Source organism: Rana temporaria, chromosome 8 (assembly GCF_905171775.1).
Source record: "Rana temporaria chromosome 8, aRanTem1.1, whole genome shotgun sequence".
NCBI lineage: Eukaryota > Metazoa > Chordata > Amphibia > Anura > Ranidae > Rana > Rana temporaria.
Window position 1 is genome coordinate 13,629,265 of NC_053496.1, and position 8,545 is coordinate 13,637,809.

Sequence of the window (8,545 nt, forward strand, 5' to 3'; positions counted from 1 at the left end):
AAACATTTTTGTTTTTTTTCTGTGGTAAGCCTGCACCCCGGAGGGGGGAGTAACCCACTTTTGTCTTGGTGATCTCTTTGATTGGTGTAGGGTGCACTAATACCTGTTATAGGATCACCTGGCACATCACCTAATTTTTTCCTATTTACACATTGTTTGGGCTGAATTTTACCACTCCACAGCGCTGTTTTATCATTTTTATCATTTGAACGCCAGTTCATAGATCATTCTGATACTTTGTTTTATTGTAAAAAATAATAAAATAAATAAAAATAAATAAGAAAACACAAAAAAAAATTATTTTAAAGCGCCCCGTCCCGACGAGCTTGCGCGCAGTAGCGCCCGCATATAAAAACGCTGCTCAAACCAAACAAGTGAGGTATCACCGCGATCATTAGAGCGAGAGCAATAATTCTAGCCCTAGACCTCCTCTGTAGCTCAAAAGATGCAACCTGTAGAATTTTTTTAACGTTGCCTATCGAGATTTTTAAGGGTAAAAGTTTGACGCCATTCCACGAGCGGGCGCAATTTTTTTGGGGTATCATTTTATTTGGCATAACATCTTTCACAATATATATAAAAAAAAAAAAGCCAAATTTATTTTTTAATTCAAAAAAGTGATTTTTTTCCCCCAAAAATTGTGCTTGTATGATCGCTGCGCAAATACGGTGTGACAAAAAGTATTGCAATGACCGCCATTTTATTCTCTAGGGTGTTAGAAAAAATATATATAATGTTTGGGGGTTTTAAGTAATTTTCTAGCAAAAAAAAAACTGTTTTAGTCTTGTAAACGCCAAATCTGAAAAACACCCTAGGTCCTTAAGTGTTTAAACTACGTAGAGGGTTCTTTACTGTAGGAGCGGCCAGGATGTGGAATTCCCTTCCACAGGCGGTGGTCTCAGCGGGGGGGGGGGGGCATTGATGGTTTCAAGAAACTATTAGATAAGCACCTGAACGACCACAACATACAGGGATATACAATGTAATACTGACATATAATCACACACATAGGTTGGAATTGTGTCTTTTTTTTAACCTCACCTACTATGTGACTATGTGACATCATTCCTGGTTAGAATACAAAGTCCACCTCTGACATCATCAGCTTTACATATGAATCCAGCCGCAGACGGTCCTTCTTCTCCAGGACTGTCCCAGTGTGTATGGCCAGGAAAGCCAGAGGCAAACCTCAGCTGCATAACAATCATTGCTCTCTTTCAGCATTACTTCTCCACCTGACAATCATCTCACACCTCTACAATGACATTTTCCTTTCACTGGGGTAGATTCAGAGAGCAATTGCGTCTGCGTAACCATAGTTACGCAGCGCAATTGCTTACTTGCGCCGGCGTATTGAATGCTCCTGATTCAGGAACCTCGTTACGCCGACTGCAGCCTAAGATATGCGTGGCATAAGGCTCTTATGCCGTCATATCTTAGGCTGCATTCTTACGCAGGCCGCTAGGTGGCGTTCCTGTTGTGCTCAGCGTATAGTATGCAAATTGCATACTAACACCGATTCACAACAGTACGAGCGCCCTGCGTACGCAGTTTACGTCGTTTGCGTACGTCGGTTTTTGCGTAAGGCTGCCCCTGCTATTAGCAGGGGCAGCCAATGCTACGTATACCCGTCGTTCCCGCGTCGCGTTTTTGAAAAATTACGTTGTTTGCGTAAGTGAATCGTGAATGGCGCTGGACGCCATTCACGTTCACTTTGAAGCAAATGACGTCCTTGCGACGTCATTTACCGCAATGCACGTCGGGAAAGTTTCCAGACGGAGCATGCGCACTACGCGGGAACGCGCCTAATTTAAATGATCCACGCCCCCTATGGGATCATTTAAATTGCACGCTCTTACGCCGGGCATTTTTCAGGAGCGCCCACGCAATTTACGGAGCTACTGCTCCGTGAATCAAGCGTAGGGCAGGTAATTTACAGAGGCGCAGCGGGAAAACAGTGCGCTGCGCCACCGTAAGAAAAGCGCAAAGCTACCTGAATCTGGCCCACTATCTCTACTTTTACACCGTGACACATTGTCCCCTTTGCTACAATATATCCTATACATAAAAAAAAAGGAATTGGTGACTCCATGATTACGTTCAATTGACATTAACCGCTTCAGCCCCGGAAGATTTTACCCCCTTCCTGACCAGAGCACTTTTTGCGATTCGGCACTGCGTCGCTTAAACTGACAATTGCGCGGTCGTGTGACGCTGTACCCAAACAAAATTGGCGTCGTTTTTTCCCCACATTAGAGCTTTCTTTTGGTGGTATTTCATCACCTCTGCGGTTTTCTTTTTCTGCGCTATAAACAAAAAAAGAGCGACAATTTTGAAAAAAAAGCAATATTTTTTAGTTTTTTAAATAATAAATAATAAAAAAAAAAACAGAGGGCCAGATTCTCCAAGATCCCGCGTTGGCGTAGTGTAAGCCATTTACACTACGCCACCGCAACTTACTGGAGCAAGTGCCGTATTCTTCAACCACTTGCTCCTTAATTTGCGGTGGCGTAGTGTAAATGGCCCGGCGTATGGCCGCGTAATTCAAAGGGGGCGGCTTGTATTCAAATTAAGCGCGCCCCCGTGCCGATTGAACTGCGCATGCGCCGGGCTGAAAAATAGCCCAGTGCGCATGCTCCAGCTCATGACGGAAACCGTCAATGACGCCGTCGTGAGCGTCAATGACGTAAAGTCGTATTCAAGAACGACTTAGTAAAACGACGTAACCGACGGAAAAAGCTGACGCGGACCCGACGCCATACTTAACATGGCATACGGCGGACTGGCGTAAGGTTACCCCTCATATAGCAGGGGTAACCTTACGCTTACGGAAACGACGTACGCGACGACTACGCGACGCAAATTCATTCGGGAATCGGCGTATCAGGCTCATTTGCATAGTCAAATGAGACCTGAACGTAAACGCCACCTAGCGGTCAGCATTGTATTGCATTTAGGATCCGACGGTGTAAGTGACTTACACCAGTCGGATCCTAGCCTAATTCCGGCGTATCTTGTTTTGCGAATACAAAACAATGATACGCCGGCGGGAATTTCGAATTACGCCGGTGTATCTGTAGATACATCGGCGTAACTCTTTTGAGAATCTGGCCCATATTTTTTTCTCAGTTTAGGCTGATATATATTCTTCTACATATTTTTGGTAAAAAAAAAAAAAAAAAAATCGCAATAAGCGTATAGTGATTGGTTTGCGCAAAAGTTATAAAGTCTACAAAATAGGGGATAGTTTTATGGCATTTTTATTGCTATTATTATTTTTTTTTACTAGTAATGTTGGTGATCTGCGATTTTTTGTGGGACTGCGACATTGCGGCGGACACATCGGACACTTTTGACACATTTTTGGACCATTGGCATTTATACAGCGATCAGTGCTATAAAAATGCACTGATTACTGTAAAAATGTCACTGGCAGGGAAGGGGTTATCACTAGGGGGCGATCAAGGGGTTAATTGTGATCCCTCTCTGTGTTCTAACTGAAGGGGGGATGGGAATTACTAGGGGAGATGACAGATCGCTGTTCATACTTTGTATGAACAGACAATCAGACATTTCTCCCCCTGAAAGAACCAGGATCTGTGGGCCAGATTCACGAACAATTACAGCGGCGTAACGTATCCCCTTTACGTTACTCCGCCGCAAGTGCTTGATTCACAAAGTACTTGCGTGTAAACTTGTGGCGGCATATCGTAAAGCCGTCCGGCGCAAGCCCGCCTAATTCAAATGGGGCGTGTACCATTTAAATTAGGCACGTTCCCGCGCCGAACGTTCTGCGCATGTTCCGTCAGGAAATTTCTCGCCGTGCTTTGTGCGAAATTACGGCCCCCCGACGTGTTTTTTGAACGGCGACGTGTGTTACGTCTTTTCGTATTCCCGGACGTCTTACGCAAAAAAAATTGAAAATCGACGCGGGAACGACGGTCATACTTTAACATGGCTGGTCTAAATCTAAGCCATGAAATAGCAGGCTTAAGTTTGCAACGGGAAAAACCGACTAGCGACGACGTAAGAGAATGCGACGAACGCGCGTACCTTCGTGGATCGCCGTAAACAGCTAATTTGCATACCCGACGCGGAAAACGACGCAAACTCCACCCAGCGGTCGCCGAAGTATTGCATCCTAAGATCCGAAGGCGAACGAAGCCGTACGCCTGTCGGATCTTAGCCAAATGCCGTTGTATCTTTGTTTGTGAATTACAAATAAAGATACGACGCGGCAAATTTGAAAGTACGCCGAAGTATCAGCAGATACTCCGGCGTACTTTTTCTGTGAATCTGGCCCTGTGTGTTTACACACACAGCTCCCAGTTCTTGTAGCGGCCACAGGGCGAAGCGACGTAACATAACGTCGTTTTTGCCCAGCCGTGCCATGCTGCCGCAGTAAAACTGCGGCGGCTGGTCGGCAAGTGGTTAAAGTGGATGTAGACTCGATTCATGAAATTTGACCTAAGCACATCTATCTGCAGTGTTTTCTTATCTCTCTTCAAAGCACTAAGTGCCGTGGCTTTCTCCTGCTCCGTTCTTCTGTTATCAGCCTGATAACTTCTGACAAGTTCTCTGATACACGTGATAAAACCAGCCTGAAATTTGTGTTGGGGAGGGTTCTAAATGAGGCCTTAAAGTCCTGTTTTGGATGTTTTTCATAAACAGTGGAACCTCGGTTTACGAGTAACGCGGTTAACAAGCATATCGAAAGAAGAGCAACTTTTTCAAGCTAATGGGGTGTGCAGTACCGCATTTGGCCTGAGGTGCGGAGGTGCCTGAGCTGTTCGGAGCCATTCGGAAATGTTTATAAATACTCAGAAATACTCCAATCCCAAGTGTTTCCGAGCCTTTCCAAGGTTTCCCAAGGTCAGCCGAGCTGTCTCTGGGCCTTTCTGAGTGTTTCCGAGGCTCTCCGGCTCCCCCCCACCTCTGGCCACATGCGGTATTGCATGCTATAGAAGTCAATGCGGAAAAAAATATTTTAGTTTTCATTGACTTCTAAGGGAAAACTCGCTTTGATATGCGAGTGCCTTGTCGGGTGCTGGTGCCTGAATTACAGCGGCGGGGGTGTTTTTGGAAGTACCTGATTAGAGCCATAGGCCCTAATAGGCTTCCAAGAATGGTAAACAGCGGGAGCAATGCTGTACTAGTGTTGTGTTAGGGGAGCAATTTATTCGCTTTCCTAACACTGACCCGCCTCTCAGCCAATCAGGTGCTCGGGTCTGGTTACCTGTCACCTGATTGTCTGAAACAACAGGCGGTGTGATTGGATGCCTGATAAAGAGGACTGGAGACATCGAGGAGCGTGGATGTGGAGGACGCCACCGTGACCCGCTGCGAGACAGGTAAGTCCCGACTCCCGGGGGATGCACACTGCGAGCATTTGATGGGGCACAGTGGCAGCAATTGATGGGGCACAGTAGCGACAATTGATGGGGCACAGTAGTGGCAATTGATGGGGCACAGTAGCGGCAATTGATGGGCACACTGGCAGCAATTGATGGGCACAGTAGCGGCAATTGATGGGGCACAGTAGCGGCAATTGGTGGGCACAGTGGCAGCAATTGATGGGTACACTGGCAGCAATTGATGGGCACACTGGCAGCAATTGATGGGTACAGTAGCTGTGTTTGTTGGCACAGTGGTGGAAATATATGAGTACACTGGCAGCAATTGATGGGCACACTGGCAGAAATTGATGGGCACAGTAGCGGCAATTGATGGGGCACATTAGCGGCAATTGATGGGGCACAGTAGCGGCAATTGATGGGGCACAGTAGTGGCAATTGATAGGCACACTGGCAGCAACTGATAGGGCACAGTAGTGGCAATTGATGGGCACAGTAGTGGCAATTGATGGGGCACAGTAGCGGCAATTGATGGGGCACCGTGGCAGCAATTGATGGGGCACAGTAGTGGCAATTGATGGGGCACAGTAGCGGCAATTGATGGGGCACCCTGGCAGCAATTGATGGGGCACAGTAGTGGCAATTGATGGGGCACAGTAGCGGCAATTGATGGGGCACAGTGGCAGCAATTGATGGGACACAGTAGCGGCAATTGATGGGGCACAGTAGTGGCAATTGATGGGGCACAGTAGCGGCAATTGATGGGGCACAGTAGCGGTAATTGATGGGGCACAGTAGTGGCAATTGATGGGCACACTGGCAGCAATTGGTGGGGCACAGTAGCAGCAATTGATGGGGCACAGTAGCAGCAATTGATGGGGCACAGTAGTGGCAATTGATGGGGCACAGTAGCGGCAATTGATGGGGCACAGTAGCGGCAATTGATGGGGCACAGTAGCGGCAATTGATGGGCACAGTAGCGGCAATTGATGGGGCACACTGGCAGCAATTGATGGGGCACAGTAGGGGCAATTGATGGGGCACAGTAGCGGCAATTGATGGGGCACAGTAGCGGCAATTGATGGGGCACAGTAGCGGTAATTGATGGGGCAGAGTAGCGGCAATTGATAGGCACACTGGCGGCAACTGATAGGGCACAGTAGCGGCAATTTAAAGGACAATTGATGGGCACACTGGCAACAATTGATGGGGCACAGTAGCAGCAATTGGTGGGCACAGTAGCAGCAATTGGTGGGCACAGTAGCGGCAATTGATAGGGCACAGTAGCGGCAATTGATAGGGCACATTATCGGCAATTGATGGGCACACTGGCAGCAATTGATGGGGCACAGTAGCAGCAATTGGTGGGCACAGTGGCGGAAATTTATGAGTACACTGGCAGCAATTGATGGGCTCACTGGCAGCAATTGATGGGTACAGTAGCTGCGTTTGTTGGCACAGTGGCGGAAATTTATAAGTACAGTGGCTGCGCTTGATGGGCACAGTGGCTGATTGCATACAAATTGAAAGTGTTTACAGTACATGTGACCACATATTATATGATTTTGGTAAAACTAAAGGAAAATTGTACAATGTGTGGTCAGATTTGGTATGCGCAGCAAACAAGGAATTTGTCTTCAGGTAAAAACATCTCTCAATGAACTTCGCACATCGGCGTTGATGCCAGTGGGTGGAGAGACGGTACAAAGTACTGCAGAGAACACCGAGAGCGAGATTATCCATAAACTGAGGAGGAATCCCTCGTACGTTGTACAGATTTGGCCAATTGAGCGGCTTCTGTAAGTTGGCCGGAGTTCAGCTTTATACCATGTGACTGACAGGTGACCATCGTCACCAACTCTAGCCGTGTTATAGAGGGTCCCATCCCCCGTCATTGTCACTTCTTCTTCCACAACACAGTCTATAAATGAGAAAGAAAACAAACACAAGGAAGTCATAATCAAAATATCACACGTGGGATTAGTTTGTGTTTACCAATAAATATTTCCTGATCATAACTGACAACATTTGTGGAAACATTGTGATACGAAAAATGGTGGCGATTGGTGAACTCCAACCAATTATACCAACAAAGAGCCACATTATCTGATATCCCCAACTCATCTGAAATCTGGATCTAACCCCCCCCTGTGTACCGTCCACTCCTTTCCATATGCAAATGGTATTCATATGTAGAGTTGTGCTTTATACTTTATATACTGAGAATTCCCTCATCTCTGCATCATGGTCCCCTCTACTCTCCTGATCTCCCCATCATGGTCCCCTCTACTCTTCTGATCTCCCCAACATAGACCCCTCTTCTCTCCTGATCTCCCCAACACGGACCCCTCTACTCTTCTGATCTCCCAATAACGGACCCCTCTTCTCTCCTGATCTCCTCATCATGGTCCCCTCTACTCATCTGATCTCCCCAACACGGACCCCTCTTCTCTCCTGATCTCCCCATCATGGACCCCTCTACTCTTCTGATCTCCCCATCATGGACCCCTCTTCTCTCCTTATCTCCCCATCATGGACCCCTCTTCTCTCCTGATCTCCCCATCATGGTCCCCTCTTCTCTCCTGATCTCCCCATCATGGTCCCCTCTACTCATCTGATCTCCCCAACACGGACCCCTCTTCTCTCCTGATCTCCCCATCATGGACCCCTCTACTCTCCTGATCTCCCCATCATGGTCCCCTCTTCTCTCCTGATCTCCCCATCATGGTCCCCTCTACTCATCTGATCTCCCCAACAAGGACCCCTCTTCTCTCCTGATCTCCCCATCATGGTCCCCTCTTCTCTCCTGATCTCCCCATCATGGACCCCTCTTCTCTCCTGATCTCCCGATCATGGTCCCCTCTACTCATCTGATCTCCCCAACACGGACCCCTCTTCTCTCCTGATCTCCCCATCATGGTCCCCTCTACTCTTCTGATCTCCCCATCATGGACCCCTCTTCTTTCCTGATCTCCCCATCATGGTCTCCTCTTCTTTCCTGATCTCCCCAGCATGGACCCCTCTACTCTTCTGATCTCCCCATCATGGTCCCCTCTACTAATCTGATCTCCCCAACACGAGCCCCTCTTCTCTCCTGATCTCCCCATCATGGACCCCTCTACTCTTCTGATCTCCCCATCATGGACCCCTCTACTCTTCTGATCTCCCCATCATGGACCCCTCTACTCTTC